Below are 19,059 nucleotides of genomic sequence, written 5' to 3'. Positions count from 1 at the left end.
TTGTGAGAGGATTGCGCTCTCCATCACTGCACTAATGTCTGACAGTTTTCACAGGGCTGCGGTTTGCTTTTGCAGAGCCTGGATGAAGAGAAGAGGCTTATTAAACACATCAGCGGCAGCGTTTAAGACCCCCGCTCAGATCTCATCAGCACAGCCGAGCGGCAGATTTCATTTCGCAAAGGGAAATCCCGTATTTACAGAACAGCTCGCAGCTTTACCTGAGGATTACACACATCTAATCTACACATCTCCTTCTAACACCTCCAGCCGCCGCTTATTTTCCTGGCTTTGGCCAGAAATTCTTGTTTGATTAGAGCTTTTGAAGGACGGAGGATCCGGATCCAGCAACAACGGCGCATTGTGTCCTGCCGAGGTGTAAAAGCGCGGTACAATGGAGGAATTATCTGCTGTCTCACTGCAGGCTGGAGGAAGGAGAGCTGACGGCGTCTGTCAACACACAATCTCTACATCTGCTCCTGAGAGGCGCATGCTGGCTGATCTCAGACCTGTGATTGTCAACTGTTTACATTTACAGCAAGTGTTGAACACGTCACCGTTATTCTCAGGAAACTACTTCTAAAAGGTGCAGTTACATCCAAATACATCCATACATGCAAATAAAACAAGTCTAATTCGTTTACAAGAGACGTTATAATTAATAAAGTGAGGTGACACAGGGTAAAAGTGTTGAACACATGAAGAAAGGGAGGTGTAGTTGGGGAGTGAAGGCCCTGACAGCAGCTGGAATCTCTCAGGAGTTCTTCAGCAAGCCTCTGCCCTTCCTCAGTGTGAATGAAGATCAGCTGCTTCAGTCCAACATCTACATCAGCAGGAGGATGAAGATTAAACCATTTCAGCAAGACAGTAGCCTCTTCACACATACAGACCTGTGTGTATGTGTGAACAGGCCCTTTCTGAAAATACCGGTAAATTCCTCAAGGCAATTTTCTGGAAAGTGAAGTTGTAGCATTACTGGTAATTTGCCGGAATGCTGCGCTGTGTGAACGCCGAATGAAGATTGCCGGAAAGAGCGCATGCACATCTAGAACATGCTGACGTAAAACATCTACTTAAGCCAATCAGAACACTCAGACACATTCACAATCGCGCTGTTTATGACGATAAAACCCTTTGAATGTTTTTGCCAGACACATTTAGCTGCTAGATGATAGTTCAGATCAGATCCCGTTTCTATGTTCCTTCTTAATGCCAACTGTGTGAATAATAAACAGCTCATGAGAAGCCGTTGTTTGTTTACGTACGAGCTCTGCTTCAGTTGTGTGTTACTGAAGCACACACACATATTGTGAACATCTCGACATGTGAAAGTGCTTCTCTAAATGTTTTCGTACAAGTTGTTCACAGAAGTCTCACAAAGCAGCTGCATGAATGCTAAAGCTTTAAATAAAGGTGAAGCCATCAAGAAAAGGCAGACTCCTATGTTTACACATACAGGTGCGGATGATTGGAGGTTAATTGTCGTTAATGATGTCAGAAATGGTCTTTTCTGGAAAAAATTCTAAAACGTCCTTGCCTGTGTGAACAGCGCTTTCTTGAATTTACCGGTAAAGTTGTTGTGGAAATTTACCGCATATTTACCGTATCACTGTGTGAAAGGGGTTAATGATCCAAAACAAAGCCTAGGGGACTCTCAGATGCTTTCAGAGAAAGAAAATCAAGCTGTGGAATGGCCTAGGCAATCACCTGAGCCGAATTCAATAGAGAATACAGAATAAAGCTTGGTCACTTTCCAACACAACCTAAAGTCAATCAAATATCAACATCATTTGATGTTGTTATTGAACAAATAACGTTGTCCTTAGACGCTGACTTGATTTTTGGTCACAACCTAAATCTAACCTAATATTAATGTGTTATGATGTTGTGTGTCTGCAGGGCAATAACTCGATGCACTACAGAATGTTACGTTTACACACACATGCACAAATTACATGTAAACACATCAACTTTTAAAAGCGTAATACTCAGTATTCACTACTCTTGAGTACTTTTGAAAGGGCTACTTTTTACTCATACTTTGAGTAATATTTACAACAGAAACTTTTACTCTACTCACACTACATTTTTAGGCAAGAAATGGTACTTTTACTTGAGTATGATTTTTCAGTACGCTTTCCAACACTTTGTATATTGTGTTAGGCCATACACCCAAAGTGCTTCACAATCACGAGGAGAGTCTCTCCACACCACCACCAGTGTGCAGCTCCGCTTGGATGATTTGAGCAATGCATGAGTGTATTTGTGTGTGTATGTGTTTGTGTGTGTGTACTGTGTTATGTGCATTTGTGTTTGTATATTCATGTATGTGTCCATGTGTTTGTGTGTGTGTCTGCATGCGCGTATATGTGTATGCATATGTGTGTGTGTGTGTGCTATATGAATACAGGAATATTTCTCATTTCTTTACAAACAGCTCAGACCACCCAGGCAGACGAGAACCTGAACTACTGTACATATAAACAGCGCTTCACATCCATATCACACACTCGATCCCTCAGATCTGCAGTATTATATAGACGACCAGAGGCAGTGTAAACAACATATAATATCATGGAATGAGTAACTGTATATCACAGAAACAGTATATATGACCAGAACTCAGAAACATAAAATAAAACAGCCTTTATTACATTATTTAGAGTAATGAAGAATGATTAAACGATCCTTTGTGCAGCTACTTTACTGCCCATAAATCACTACCGTTCAATGCTTTGAGGCTTTTTAAAGAGAAATCATTGCATTGTTCATTAAGGATGCATCAAATTGATTTAATAAAAAACAGCAAAGACATTTATAATGCTGCATGATGATTTCTATTCCAAATAAAGGCTGCTTTTTTATTTTCTATACATCTGTGAATTATAAAAATGAGGTTAGTTTCCAGAAAAATATTAAGTAAAACAATCTGATATTATAATCATAATTATTTCTTGAACATCAAATCCTCATATTATACCAATTACTGTGTTTTTTATCAGAGAGAGAAGGGGGAGGGATTTTTATTTCTCTTTAATTACAAGTATTTAACTATTTAACATAACACTACAGTATATTCATCGATTTATTCGTAAAATATCTGCGTTAATTACAAACCACAATCCAACACCACAACCACATTCTATCTCAAAATATTATTTATATTATCTCATTTATATTAAAATCGACAATAAATCTAGATTTTAGATAATGATGTCTGCAGGTGTCAGTACGATGTCTACAGTATTAATATAATATTAGTATGAAATATATATTTACTAATGATAAAAATAATTAAAGAATAAAAATAAAAATAAATATGATCATCAGATATTTATAGAGTATCATTTCCTGACCCTTTGTTCTGATCACCAGCATAATCACTGGTAAACACACAGTTAACTAAAAAACTACAAATCCGCCAGCATGAGGACTACAAGTCCTGCCATGCAACACACACACACACCTGCTCCAAGTCTCCACTGATTACACTCACACAACTGAAGCTGCTCAAAGACTGATTAGTTGGACTATTTATACAAAACACACAGACTTTGCCGAGTCTTCTTCCTCTGTCAAGTTAACATTACGACATGTTTTCCTTGCCTTGTCCTGCCGTGTTTTTGACCCTAGCCTTGTTTGTTTGTTTACGTTCCCTGCTGCCTACCTGTATTGACCACGACTCTGGATTCCCTGTATACAATCGTTTGCCCCTGATTGTGATCATTGCCTGTGTGACCATCCTCTGTTTAATAAACCTGCATTTAGATCTGCACTTTCTTTGTCAGTGCCTCCCTTTTGACACCCTTTACTTTTTTATTATTTATTTATAATTCAACCATTTAAAATAACATATTTACATCAATTAATTTGTATATATATATATATATTTATATATATATATATATATATATATATATATATATATATATATATATATATATATATATATATATATATATACAAATTGCATTAAAAAACAACTCAACATCAAAACATCATTTAATCTCAAAAACATTAATTGCATTTATCGATTTACAGTATAATATTTAAATAAACAATAATTCTAGAAATAATTTGTTACATAATTCAGTAAACTGTCCATCACTTTGCTCAATTAATTTTTTTTTCACAAATATAAATTGCTAACTTTGCTTGACCAATGATAAAATGAATTGACATTTATATTCCAGCAATCTACAATACTTAAAACCAAAAATAAAAACCTGCTTTATAAAAAAAATAATAATAACCCATTAATGAAAATAAAGCAGTTAAGATATCAAAAAGAGAAGAGGAGAAAGAGAGAAAGAGAGAGAGTCCCAGTTTTACCCCAATGAACCTTTGTACCGGGTCAATCTCAGTCCACAAACCCTCCCAAACGAAACTCTCTGAACCCTGAAAGCCTCCGAATATAAAAACAGACCAGAAGAAGCTCGAGAAAAACACTGAAATCCACATGAAAGTCATCATGAAATGGGTCTGCTACTCATTTTACCTCTAATCTGACATACAGAGGCCTGCACACACTCTGAAAATCTGGGGCTTCACTGATCTTTAAAGTCGGACATGTGCACGAATAGTTCAAAAATGTATTTATTTATTTATTTTTCTATATAATTATTTTTATTTTTTAGTTTTCTTCAGTAAATTCTAAAATGCTATATATTTTTTTTGTTTTGTTTTTGGCTCATACAGTGTGATGAAGTGCTTTGAATACTCAAGAAGATCATTCCACCGCTGAGGAACAGAGAAAATAAAGGGTCTGGAAATTCATTCATTCATGTTCCTTCAGCTTAATCTCTTATTCATCAGGGGTCGCCACAATGGAATGAACCGCCAACTATTCCAGCATATGTTTACACAGTGGATGCCTTTCCAGCCATAACCCAGTACTGGGAAACACCCTTACACACTCATTCACACACACACACACACACACACTTATAAACTACGGCCAATATAGTTCATAAATTCCCCTATAGCGCATGTGTTTGGACTGTGGGGGAAACCGGAGCACCCGGAGGAAACCCATGCCAACACAGGGAGAACATGCAAACTCCACACAGAAACGGCAACTGACCCAGCCGGGACTCAAATCAGCGTCTTTCTTTCGCTCTTTCTTTCTTTTTTTCTTGACAGAAAGAAATCCTTGCCAGAAATCATTCTTGACAGAAAATCATCTCTTGACAGCATCTGTTAAACATCTCATGGCTCATTGTTTGTGACCAGTAGCTCTTTTAGCAGCTTTTTTTTTATCTCCATAGCAACACACTAGCAACCGCTCAGAACAGCCTAGCACTCTATAGGAACAAACTGGCAATAGCTCAAAACAGAACAGCAACTTCCTAGCAACACAATGGCAATTGCTCAGAACAACCTAGCAACTGCATAGCAACACATTTGCATCCACACAGAACAGCACAGTAACTCCATAGCAACACACTGACAACCACTCGGAACAGCCCAGCATCTCCATAGCAACACACTGACAACCATTAGGAACAGCCCAGCAACCCCATAGCAACACACTGACAACCACTCTGAACAGCCTAGCAACTCCATAGCAACATACTGACAACCACTCGGAACACCCCAGCATCTCCATAGCAACACACTGACAACCATTAGGAACAGCCCAGCAACCCCATAGCAACACACTGACAACCACTCTGAACAGCCCAGCAACTCCATAGCAACACACTGACAACCACTCAGAACAGCCCAGCAACACCCTAGCAACCAATAAAATACCCTAGCAACTGCCTGGCAACTCGCTAGCAACCATTTTAAATGAGCTACCCAAACTCCAGTTTTTCAGAGAGCCGGTGTGCTGTTGAGCGTGTGAAGTTTAGCGCTCATGAGGGATCGACTGCAGTGGGAGTCTATATATTATATTATGGGAGTCTACAGGAGTCATATGGAGGACACAATGAATGTTTCCCACGTCAGATGAAGCATGTTTGTTCAGTTGTGCTTCAGATCGTTCCACATCCATCATGACCTGAGAATGCAGAGCAATCTGTAATCATGTATTATTGGGAAATAACGCACAGATGTCAGTCTGTGGCACTGCTGAAAGAGCTACTGATCCAAAACAAAACAATGAGCCATGAGATGTTCAACAGATGCTGTCAAAAGATAGATAATAATGATATTAATAATATTAATAATGATTCATGATAATTAGGTGACACGGTGGCGCAGTAGGTAGTGCTGTCGCCTCACAGCAAAAAGGTCGCTGGTTCGAGCCTCGGCTGGGTCAATTGGCGTTTCGGTTTCCTCCACAAGTCCAAAGACATGTGATACAGGTGAATTGGGTAGGCTAAATTGTCCACAGTGTGTGTGTGTGAATGAGATTGTATGGATGCTTCCCAAAGATAGGTTGCAACTGGAAGGGCATCCGCTGCGTAAAACATATGCTGGATAAATTGGCGGTTCATCCCTCTGTGGCAACTCCAGATTAATAAAGGAACTAAGCGGAAAAAAAATTAATGATGATGATGATTATTATTATTATTATTATTAAGTGGGAAATTGTTTATTTTATTTTCATCATCATCATCATCATCAGCTTATCTGGGGCCGGGTCGTGGGGGCAGCAGTCTCAACAGAGAACCCCAGACTTCCCTCTCCCCATACACTTCCTTCCCAGGCCAGCCAAGAGACATAGTCCCTCCAGCTTGTCCTGGGTCTTCCCCAAGGCCTCCTCCTGGTGGGACATGCCTGGAACATCTCCCTAGGTAGGCGTCCTGAAGGCATCCGAAACAGATGCCTGAGCCACCTCAGCTGACTTCTCTTGATGTGGAGGAGCAGCGACTTTACTCCGAGCTCCTCCCGGGTGACAGAGCTCCTCGCCCAGTCTATAAGGGTGTGTGTGTCCTGCCACCCTGCGAAGGAAACTCATTTCGGCTGCTTGTATCTGAGATCTTGTCCTTTCAGTCAAGACCCAACGCTCATGACCATAGGTGAGAGTAGGAACATAGATTGACCGGTAGATAAAGAGCTTTGCCTTTCAGCTCAGCTCCTTCTTTAACACAAGGGACCGGCACATCGACCGCATGACTGCTGCCGCTGCACCGATCAGCCTGTTAATGTCACGCTCCATCTTTTCCTCACTCGTCAACAAAACCCCAAGATACTTGAGCTCCTCCACCTGGGGAAAAGATTTTCCCCCAACCTGGAGATGTCAAACCACCTTTTTCCGGTGGTATTTTATTTAATTTTTTGAAAAGTCTACCTTTACATTTTGACACATGCAAACTACTGCTGAAAAGTTCTACCCAGCAAGCCCATGTCACATACAGTACAGATATTTAATAGATAACCCACTATAAAAGAAAAAACATTAGCATATGCTGCGTTTATTGTTTCACAAGCTTTGAAGACGTAACATAAACTCCGCTATTAAATATTAGGTCATCTATAGCTTTCGCCATGAGGCTGTGTAAAAAATGGCATCAATGTTTTCAAAGTGCACTGCGAAGGGAACACAATTGTAAACATGAAGATCGCTAAAACGGAACTGTAAGAATACTTTGAAAGCAAATTACACCAAAGAGAGATGAGCTTAATGCTTTATTTAAAAAAATCCTTCCAAGTTTGAATGTTAGAATGTTCTAAATGAATAGGGCATAGGGGGGATAGGTGGGAATAGAACACAGCCAACTATGTTTCTAACTACAGCTCCAGAGGCGTAGTTGCAGGCATAAAAGTGTGCGATGCAGTTTGCAAATGTTCGTTGAAACGACGGATTTGGGAAACACCAAATCAACAAACTATATTTGATTTGACACAACTTGCGACCTTAAGCCTGGTTTATACTTCTGCGTCAAGTGACCGGTGTAACCCACGGCGCATGCAACGTGCATACTTCTGAGCACTGTCTCTGTTGGCCTGCATTAACACTTTCAAAACGCTAGTTGGCAGTGAGGTATTAATGTGTCTCTGTGTCGAGTTTTGTTTTTTTTCTGAACGCGTCCTGAATGTACAAGTGGCTCAAACTCGTTCATTTTGAGGCAGGAACCGGCGGACGTGCAACAACTTTAACTATGAGGTAAACACAAAACAAAACTTTCCATCCGGAGCTCCTTCACTTGTCAGCGCTACCCAGCCAACCAATCACAGAGCTTGTACTTACATTTTTGAGAGGTGCACATCAGCGACACGGCGTAGGTCTATGCGTCAGTGCGTACACTGCGCTGTAGCATACGCGTGCGCTTGACGTAGAAGTATAAATCAGCCTTTAAAGGGCCATGAAAGCCCCTCGTTTCAGCAGGGTGTTTTCTCACCTCTACTTTGGAAAAAGTCAGAAAAGTGGGCGTGTCCAGCTCTGTTTAGGGGGGAGTGTCGGAGGAAGAAAAGAGGCTTGGTGTGGGAGTGTCTATTTGGGCGCTCTGAGTTTCAAAGTCAAAACACACACCGACAGCGGACAATGTGACTGTGTTTACATGGACATCTGTAGTCGAATTATTTGCCAAATTATTAAATGCTGGACTTAAACTGCAGTTTGGCTCTTTCATTCAGGGAATTCATTCATGCCCCTCGCCACAAACGAGATATTTGATTGGAGGAACTGCTCTAAGCGTGTATTTTTCATGCAATGTTTGATACCGCACGGCGAATAAGAGAAAAAAACTCAGCATTTCCGGAAACTTAGATGCACACGGCAGGTAGCGTCAGAAAACCGCGTGTTTGGTTGTGGTGCTAACATGTTTACATTCGGTGCAATAGTTTGTTCAATACGAACAAACTGAATAAACAAAGAGCACTGGTCGCTCACTTACCAAATCTGTAGTCCACAGCAACTAGAGCCGCATCTTTATTAAGAGAAGACCACAAGCGAATCCGGATCTCAGCGTTTGCAGATGAGAACAGCTCTCAGGTAAACAATAATCCTCCTTAGACACGTAAGTTATTGTTGTCGAGCGTCGCGTACACTGTTAATCCACACGTGACTCCAGCTGCGCTCTCACAGAGAGAAAATGAAAACAAAACTGAACTGCAGCAAACTATAAAAGCAAAACTTCACGCTTGTTTTTCCAACACAACGTGGCGTCTCTCGTCTAAACACTGTGACAGTAATGAATATTAATGAAGTTGCACAATAGAGCGCGCTGATTGGTTTGAACCAAGCTTTACTCATGCATTAATGCAGCACACTGTAAGACGTAATAAGACTCACTCTGGCACAGATGTCCAGTCTGCACGCTGGAATACACGCTATTATGTCATGACCGTGACGCAGATACAAAAATTAGTTTCAAACCGGAAGTAAGAATTTGCTTAAAATAACGCAAAAACAACCAATTTACACTTTTTAGTGAAATATAGGCGTCCTAATAGTGTTTTAGCAGTGTGGGACACATATACCACTGTCAACAGCTCAACACATGTGTTCTGGTGTTTCGTGACCCTTTAACAAAGGGGTTTCGGAATTGCACTCCTGAATGGTTGGCAGTCATGTGTTATGGTTATGAGTGATTAATCAATCTTATGATTTTCCAAACAATCCAGTATAGACATTTGCAGATATTTGCATTAGCAATGTACATGTTTTTGTGCCACTGTTCAGAGAGCTTTATTAAAAACCAAACAACACTGAGTGAGTGAGCCTCCTCTTAACACCACTGCAAGATCACAGAGAAAGCAAATCAGCCGGCGTTCAAGATTGGGCCCCATTAGCAGCGTTCACACTGTAACCTACATCTTAGACATCAGAATGTAAATCTGTTTAATAGCCTGGTATGTATAACGGAGGAGGATTGACTTTATAATAATGTCAGAGGAATAAGCTAGATTTATTATACACAGAGGCACGAGAAAGTGACTAGAGAGAGAATTAATATTCAAATAACTGTATCTGGAGACGTGCGTGTACTCGTGTGTCAAACATCCCTTTAAAATATGATTACATCAGGCTACAGGCCATAATTCCTCTTTTATAAACGCAGATGATTAATATAGAGGCAGTTTTACTAGCAGCAGCTCGTGGACACATATAGAAGAAAACAGATATACATTTACCAGTGCTTACTTTTGCTTAGGATGGGTCAGAGTGGGTTCAGGTGGCCAGGTTTTGCTCTTTCCAGGGACTCTCCGTACCGGGGTTTGACATCTTTGAGCCAGATCTCTGAGATTTTATGACATTTCTGATGGTTCTTTAATCAGACTCATGGCTTCTCCATCCTGCGGCATGTGCTGAATCCATCTGAGACTGAGCTTTCTAGACCAATTCCTCAGACAGCAGGACTGACAGCAGCCCGTCACTCTTAAAGTCACAGTCAAACCAAAATTAATATCGCATCAATCTGCTAGTCATCCCAGTTCATGTATAGGAATTAGTGCTGATGCTGTGATGATGAGGGTGTTGCTGTCTAATTATGGTGGCTTGAAAAGCCAACATACTGTTCTCTCACTTAAACTTCTTCTTCTGAGACAAATTTTAAAGTGCATCTCCTCCTAACCCTTTCAAGCTACATACTTCAAACTTTCATCAAACCTTCAAACTGGTCTGACTCGGGTTGCTATGTCTTTTCTAACTGATCCGACTTTCGGTTTTCCGAAAAACGACCCGTAAAATTTCCAAAAGTCCCATTGACTTAACATTGGTTCAAACTTTGTGAGCTCTTAACTCTGCATCAGACTCTCCTACAAACTTAAGAATGGCCTTATCTAACTCAGACTAGCCAGCAGCCAACCACTGATGACCTTTAAACTTACTAGCCACTCCCTAGCAACCACTTATGGCACCCTAGCAACTGTCCCTTTGACTTCCATTGTAAAAGACTGCCATTGACTTAATATTGAGTCCACCTTTGTGAGCTCATAACTCTACATCAGACTGTCCTACAGACTAGAGTCAGGCCTCATTCAACTCAGTCTAGCCAGCAGCCAATCACTGATGACCTTTAGACTTACTTACAAGCCACTTCCTAGCAACCAATATCATCACCCTAGCAACAGTTCCATAGACTATGACTAGCTGTTCTAACAAATGCTAATAGTTTTAACATGCTACTGACATGCTAATCTTGCTAGAAACATGCTAGTCATGCTAACATCATGCTAAGTCATGCTAACAACATGCTAAGCCATGCTAGAAACAAGCTGATTCTTGCTAGAAACATGCTAACAACATGCTAATTCATGGTAGAATCATGCTAATATGCTGATTCTTGCTAGAATCATGCTAATTCATGGTAAAATCATGCTAATATCATGCTAATTCATGCTAGAATCATGTTAGTATCATGCTAATTCATGCTAAATTCATGCTAGCAACATGCTAATTAATGCCAGAATCATGCTAACAACATGCTAGAATCATGCAGGTTAGAACTATGCTAGTAACATGCTAATTCACGCTAGAATCATACTAATATCATGCTAATTTGTGCCAGAATCATGCTAACAACATACTAGAATCATGCTAATAACATGCTAGAATCTTGCTAGTAACCTGCTAATTCATGCTAGGATCATGCTAACATCATGCTAATTCATGCTAGAATCATACTAGTTACATGCGAATCCATGCTAGAATCATGCTAACAACATGCTAATTCATGGTAGAATCATGCTAACAACATGCTAATTCATGCTAGAATCATGCTAACAATATGCTAGAATCATGCTAACAACATGCTAATTCATGCTAACAACATGCTAATTAATGCTAGAATTATGCTAACAACATGCTAATTCATGCTATAATCATTCTAATTCATGCTAAAACATGCTAGCAACATGCTAATTCATGCTAGAATCATGCAAATAACATGCTAATTCATGCTAGTAACATGCTATTGTAAGCTAGAATCATACTAGTAACATGCTATTTACACTTTAAAACCACTTCAAACTTTCAGACTCTGCTTTTCAAGCCACCTTAAAGTTTGTCCTCAAACTTTAACATCTAATTGCTATTGTTTTGCTATATTGTTTCTGAATGGTTTCAAATGTGTTTCTATGCAGTTGCTAGGGTGTTAGCAATGCAGATGAACTGAATCATTTCTATTGTCCATTAAAAGTGTGGCTTTAGAGCTGAAAAGCCATAAAAATGTTGGGTAATGTCAGCAATATCCATTCTAGCTGTCTTTTTTTGCGATGCAGCTCTATGTTAATAGAGTTCGCATGACTTTTACATCCTAACATTCACAAACCTAAAGAGAAAACTGGCCAGCAAACAGCCAAAATATTCACTCCTCTGCAATAAACACAGGTAGCGGTCACCATGCATATCTCTCATTGCCTGGAGTGAACAGTCAGGTTGAGTGAAGGCTGAATTCGGGGAATCTCCTGTGTTTGTGCCTAGAGACTCCAGCCAAACACATGTGGTTCAGTGCCAAAGCCTCCACTGACCTGATTTACTGACAGCAGAGACTGCAATCTGAGGACGTTAACATGAGCGTGCTGCAGAATCGGCTCAGGTCATTGGGTTTTTTGGGGTTTTTTATTGGGTCAAAGAAGAAGACGAGTCATATTTTAATAACGAGTCAATATAGCAGAGATTTCACTTTCAGAAACAATAGTCAGAATGCTAAAATCTCTCTCATCCTCTCTCTCTCTCTCTCTCTCTCACTCTCTCTCTCTCTGTTTGCTAAAAATATCACATTCACAATTGTCTTTCTTTCTTTCTTTCTTTCTTTCAGTTTCTTTCTCTCTGTTTCTTTCTTTCTTCCTTCTTTTGTTTGTTTGTCTGTTTGTTTTCCTTCAATCCTTTCTTCCTTCTTTTGTTTGTTTGTTTTTTTTCTACTTTCTTTTGTTTGTCTGTTTGTTTGTTTGTTTGTTTGTTTTTGTTTCCTTCTTTCTTTAGTTTGTTTGTTTCATTTTTTCCTTTTTTTTCTTTGTTTGTTTATTTGTTTATTTTCGTTCTTCCTTCCCTCCTCTGTTCATTTATTTGTTGCATTTCTTCCTTCTTTTCTTTGTTTGTTTGTTTGTTTGTTTGTTTGTTTCCCTTGGCCTTCATTAATTAGTTTTTTCTTTCTTTCTTTCTGTTTGTTTTTTGTTTGTTTATTTTCTTCCTTCTTTTTTGTTTGTTTATGTGTTTGTTTTCTTCCTTCCTTCCTTTCTTTGTTTGTTTGTTTCCTTTTTGTTGGTTTGAGTCCTCTCTTTCTTCCTTTGTTTGCTTGTTTCCTACCATTCTTTCTTTGTTTGTTTACTTCCATTCTTCCTTCCGTTCTTTATTTGTTTCCTATCTTCATTTGTTTTTCTTTCTTTCTGTTTCTTTGTTTGCTTGTTTGTTTTCTTTCTTCCTCCTTCCCTTTGTTTGTTTGTTTATTTTTTTTCTTCTTTGTTTGTTTCCTTCCTTTGTTTGTTTGAGTTCCTACTTTCTTCTTTTCTTCCTGTTTGTTTTAGTCCTACCTTTCTTCCTCCCTTCCTTTGTTTGCTTGTTTCCTTTCTTCCGTCTTTTTTGTTTGTTTGTTTGTTTCCATTTTCTTTCTTTGATTCCTTCTGTTCTTCCTTCCTTTGTTTGTTTCCTTTCTTCATTCATTCGTTTTTTCTGTTTCTTTGTTTCTTCGTTTGATTTTTTTTCTTCCTTCGTTTATTTGTTTGTTGCCCTTCTTTTTTTTTTCTTAGTTTGTTTGTTTCCTTACCTTTCTTCCTTCCTTTGTTTGTTTATTTTTTCATTCTATTTGTTTGTTTGTTTATTTTTTCATTCTATTTGTTTGTTTGTTTGTTTGTTTGCTTTTTCTGTTTGTTTGTTTGTTTTTGGTTTGTTTGTTTCTTTCTTTCTTTCTTTCTTTCTTTCTTTCTTTCTTTCTTTCTTTCTTTCTTTCTTTCTTTCTTTCTTTGTTTGTTTGTTTCCTTTCATCCTTTATTCCTTTCTTTATTTAATTCTTTTTATTTTTCTTTCTTTATATAAATAAGTGGGCTTGATACAACACCTGTAGGACACATTTCCTTCTTTCTGTACGCACCAGACACTTTTGAATCAGCACTCCATATTTCTGGAAAGAAAGTGCAATTCTGAGTCTGCTTCATGAAGATGAGTGGACTTGACAAACCACCTGTAGACGACACTCTCTACTGTCTGCATGCACCACACACATTCTAACGAACACTACCTTTTTTCTGAAAAATGTCCTTCTTTTATCCTTACTTGCAAGTTGCTTTGGAGAAAACCATCTGCTACATTATTAATTATAAATATAAATGCACACACAAAAACACAGTAAGACCTATAATTTGCATATAAAAAGTAGAAAGGGAAATAATAATTTCATTCATCAACACAATTTCTGCAGTAATCCCATAAGATATAATGCAGAACACAACTCACATGCATCAAAATAGCCCTTTGTTTGTTGTGAATAAAGCCCCCTAGTGGAGAAGATCACATAATGCGTCTTTAAATCATCAAGAATCGTCAATCTTACACAACCAAAACACAACACATGCTGTTGTTTTCATCAGAGGAGCTGAAAACAAGAGTACAAGATAAGAGGTTGTTTGGTGGTCTGTGCACATCCAACAAGGTCTCAGACAATTAGTTAGACAAAAGATTAATATCAGCATCAAAGAGTCCTCAGATGACACTATATATAGATAATGACTAACATGAGCGTGAGTTTGATCCCGCGTCTCTGAGTCTGGTAACAGTCTGCTTTTACCACAGAACATGATATTCTGGCACGGAGGTGAATCTGACAATCCAGTTTGAGTTTTCCTGGAGGTGTTTGTTATCCTGTGCAGCCCAGCGCGACGCTATCGGCACGTCCATCGGCTCTTCTTGTGCTCTCGCTCATGTAAACGTTCAGGTATTTCATGCGTCGTTTGGATTACATTGGTGTAAAATGGGCGTCAGCTGTCGGTGAACCTTGATGTTGGTGAGTTATGATTACATAAAGCTAATCTCTATAGAAACACGTCCGCAGAGAAAGCTAATAACGTGTGTTTTTAGAGCGTTCCCATTACGTTTGGAAAATGTTTTTGTCATTATTCTATTACAGTTCAACTAAACATTTAATAAGACTCATTATTTACTCAACTTTCACTCCTTTTAAGTGTGTTTCAGCTGCTTTCTTTGAAGCACAAATGAAGATTTTTGTAATCTATTTCGAAATTGGAGATGGTTTTTGCTACTACGGAATCAATGGCTACTGGCTTCCAGCATTCATCAAAATATATTCATTCATTCATTTTGCTTCAGTTTAGTCTCTTAATTATCAAATGTTTTATGAAGATATGAATATATTTAGGAGTGGCGCCTCACAGCAAGAAGGTCGCTGGTTCAGTTGGTGTTTCTGTATGGAGTTTGCACATTCTCACCATGTTGACGTGGGTTTCCTGCAGTTATTTTAGATTTATAAAACATGAATAGTCCTCATTTTAGATTAGGTCACAAAACTGCATGAAGTTGTTCATCAATTCCCCTATAGCGCATGTGTTTAGACTGTGGGGGAAACCGGAGCACCCGGAGGAAACCTGCGCCAACACGGGGAGAACATGCAAACTCCACACAGAAATGCCAACTGAGCCAGCCGAGGCTCGAACCAGCGACCTTCTTGCTGTGAGGCAACAGCGCCACCGCGTCGCTCTGTTTAAATATTAATGTGTTGAAAAAAAAACAGCACTTGTTAAAGGGTCACGAAACACCAGAACACATGTGTTGAGCTGTTGACAGTGGTATATGTGTCCCACACTGCTAAAAACACTATTAGGACGCCTATATTTCACTAAAAAGTGTAAATTGGTTGTTTTTGCGTTATTTTAAGCAAATTCGTACTTCCGGTTTGAAACTAATTTTTGAAGCTGCGTCACGGTCATGAGATAATAGCGTGTGTTCCAGCGTGCAGACTGGACGTCTGTGCCAGAGTGTGTCTTATTACGTCTTACAGTGTGCTGCATTAATGCATGAGTAAGGCTTGGTTCAAACCAATCAGCGCGCTCTATTGTGCAACTTCATTAATATTCATTACTGTCACAGTGTTTAGATGACAGAGACGCCAGTTTTGTTTTCATTTTCTGTCTGTGAGAGCTCAGCTGGAGTCACGTGTGGATTAACAGTGTACGCTACGCTCGACAACAATAACTTACGTGTCTAAGGAGGATTATTGTTTACCTAAGAGCTGTTCTCATCTGCAAACGCTGAGATCCGGATTCGCTTGTAGTCTCCTCTTAATAAAGACGCGGCTCTAGTTGCTGGTGATTGTCCTGTCTCTACAGATTTGGTAAGTGAGCGACCAGTGCTCTTTGTTTATTCAGTTTGTTCGTATTGAACTAAGTTAACTATTGCACAGAGTGTAAACATGTTACCACCACAACCAAACTTTAACCTCGTGTAGGGTTTTTACCGCATTTAGTGACCGGAATAACACACGCGGCTTTCTGCCTTTCTACCTGCCGTGTGCATCTAAATTTCCGGGAAATGCGGAGGGTTTTTTTCTCTCATTCGCCGTGCGGTATCAAACATTGCATGAAAAATACACGCTTAGAGCAGTTCCTCGAATCAAATATCTCATTTGTCGCGAGGGACATGAATGAATTCCCTCAATGAAAGAGCCAAACTGCAGTTTAAGTCCAACATTTAATAATTTGGCAAATAATTCGACTACAGATGTCCATGTAGGTTAAACACCATCACTTTCTCCTGTGTGTGTATTTTGACTCTGAAACTCAGAGCACCCAAATAGACACTCCCACACCCTCCCACTTTAGTTCCTCCGACACTCCCCCCTAAACAGAGCTGGACACGCCCACTTTTCTGACTTTTTCCAAAGTAGAGGTGAGAAAACACCCTGCTGAAACGACGGGGTTTCATGGCCCTTTAAATATCTAAAAATAAAAATACAGTAATTTTGTCCTAAAAAGCAGTTTGGATCAAGGAAAGGTCGTGGGAGCAGTAATTTTAGATTTTAAAAAAGCTTTTGATACCGTGAATCATGAAGTACTCATAAATAAATTAACTTTTCACAACCAGCTCTAAACTAGTTTAAATCATATCCGGATTGTAGACAGCAATGTGTTCAAATTAACGGTGTGAAGTAAACACTTCAAAAATGCAAATTAGGTGTACCACAAGGCTCAATTTTGAGACCGTTGCTTTTCTGTTTGTATGTAAATGATCTACCTGAAAGTTGCAAGGAGGTTGGTTGTCAAATGAATGCTGATGATACAAGTATTTATGTAACAGCAGAACATTCACAGAAGGCTGCAGAAATGTTAACCAATCAACTGGTCTGTATTTCCCACTGGCTGAAGGACAACTGTCTAACTCTAAATAACAACAAAACAGTTTCAATGTGTTTCTCCTCAAAAAACAGAGCACTAGATGCATTTAAAATCCAAATTGACCAGAAGGAAATTAAGGAAGTGAGTGAATTTAAATACCTAGGTGTCATCATAGACTCGAAGCTTAAGTTTGATGCCCAATCAAGAAAATGTCTAAGGCTATTAAGACAAATTTAAACTGTTTTCGTATGATAAGACAGCCTGATCTCACGAGAAAATGTAAGTATTTTACGTTTTGGCAGTTTAGTGGCTAATTTGTACGAATTCGTACGAGTTCAGTCGTAAGAAAATGTATGATTTTAAAAAGGAGGCGTGGCACCTAACCCCACCCCTAAACCCAACCGTCATTGGGGGATACGCAAATCGTACTAAAATGTACGAATTAGATCGTACGGATTTGTACGAATTAGCCACTAAATGAAAAAGTTACGAATTGCCGTGAGATTGTGTTGGATAAGACCATATATATCTCCTAAAGCAGCGCAAATGTTTGTGCATGCTATGATATTTTCACGTATGTCTTATTGTGCAATAATCTGGGGTAAAGCAACCCAGTCAGTTGTTAAGCCTGTAATGTCTCTTTACAAACAAACTTTAAAAGTAATGGATCAGAAACCAATAAGATGGCACTATTGTCAAAAAATATAATTTGTTAAGTTTTGATAGTTTTGTAAAGTTTTCGTTTTTAAAAAACATGTTTAAGTGTATACATGGTCTTGCTCCTAAAGTAGTTTGTGAGTTAATAGTAGTGATGGGGCGAAGACTAGAGGGGCGGTAAGTGGGAATTGTAGAATCCGCAGATGCAGAACCGCTGTGGGTCAGTCCTTTTCAGTAAAAGGTTCACATCTATGGAATGCCATGCCTGTTCATTTAAAGTTACAATCAGAACTCCCAGTTTTTCTGTACAGCTGAAAGAATAGTTGAAATCTTTACAGCAATGTGAACATTAAGTATTACTCTTTCAGGTTGGTCCCATTTACACTTCTCTTTATCCATATGGACTTGCATCTTATGTTTATGGCTCTGTAAATATTGTACATGTTTGCTGTATTGTGTTTTATTCTTGACTGTTTTTTATTTTATTTTTATTATTATTTTTATGTAAAGCCTAACCAGGGACGAGGGCTGCAAATTAGCTTTATGCTATATGCCCTATGTACACAACATCGGTTATCTTTGTATAACAATGTCAAGTGTAATGTCCCTGTAAAATAAACAAGAAAATAAAAACAAATAAAAACTAAATTTCAAATTAAATCCAATATATAAAATTAACATCGGTACAACCGTAAATGACATTCTGTGCACCATACATTAGCTAACTTTTGGATGAACTTTGAATAAAACTTCAAAAGCTGGTTCACTCTTAGCTTGGCGTGCCTTTATTTATTTTATCCTGCTTAACAGAGCTTGACCGAGTCCCGATAGTAACCTTCACTAGGACGATGATGTCATTTTCTGCATCATTGGCGACTAATAAAAAGTAGGCTGGCGAATCCTGCATGGGTGGCACGAGTATAAAGCCCAAGTAAATACACTGATCCCCATCGCAGCGATCTGAAAACACACCTCCATTACGACCTGCTTGTCTCCGTAAATCAGCAGCGTATCGTGCTTTATCTCCACTGGCACCTGTGAGAAAGATTCTGTGCCAAAGATGGCAATAAAAATCACACACAGTAGCGCAGATTGGGCCGATCACGCGTCCACGAGCGCCGAGAGAATGTGGAGGTCAGAGGTAAAGCGGAGCTGTAAATCACAGGCCCAGTTTCTCTCCCCAAGCCCAGAAGGAGCACATTTAAAAGCCATTAGTGATGCCGCGGCCAG

General features: G+C 39.1%; 1 protein-coding gene across 1 annotated transcript in view; it reads right to left on the bottom strand.

The window, feature by feature from the left end:
* The window catches only part of hemk2 (HemK methyltransferase 2, ETF1 glutamine and histone H4 lysine), a 156,782-nt gene extending 140,243 nt beyond the window's left edge, over positions 1 to 16,539 (bottom strand). Inside the window, exon 1 of the mRNA XM_073938115.1 lies at positions 15,576 to 16,539. The gene's annotated coding sequence lies outside the window, so the exon portion shown is untranslated. The remainder of the gene's footprint in view (positions 1 to 15,575) is intronic.
* Between the last annotated feature and the right edge of the window lie 2,520 nt (positions 16,540 to 19,059).

Source organism: Danio rerio, chromosome 1 (genome assembly GCF_049306965.1).
Source record: "Danio rerio strain Tuebingen ecotype United States chromosome 1, GRCz12tu, whole genome shotgun sequence".
Lineage (NCBI taxonomy): Eukaryota > Metazoa > Chordata > Actinopteri > Cypriniformes > Danionidae > Danio > Danio rerio.
Note: the sequence above shows the minus strand (reverse complement) of the source record. Positions and strands in the feature narration are given on the sequence as shown.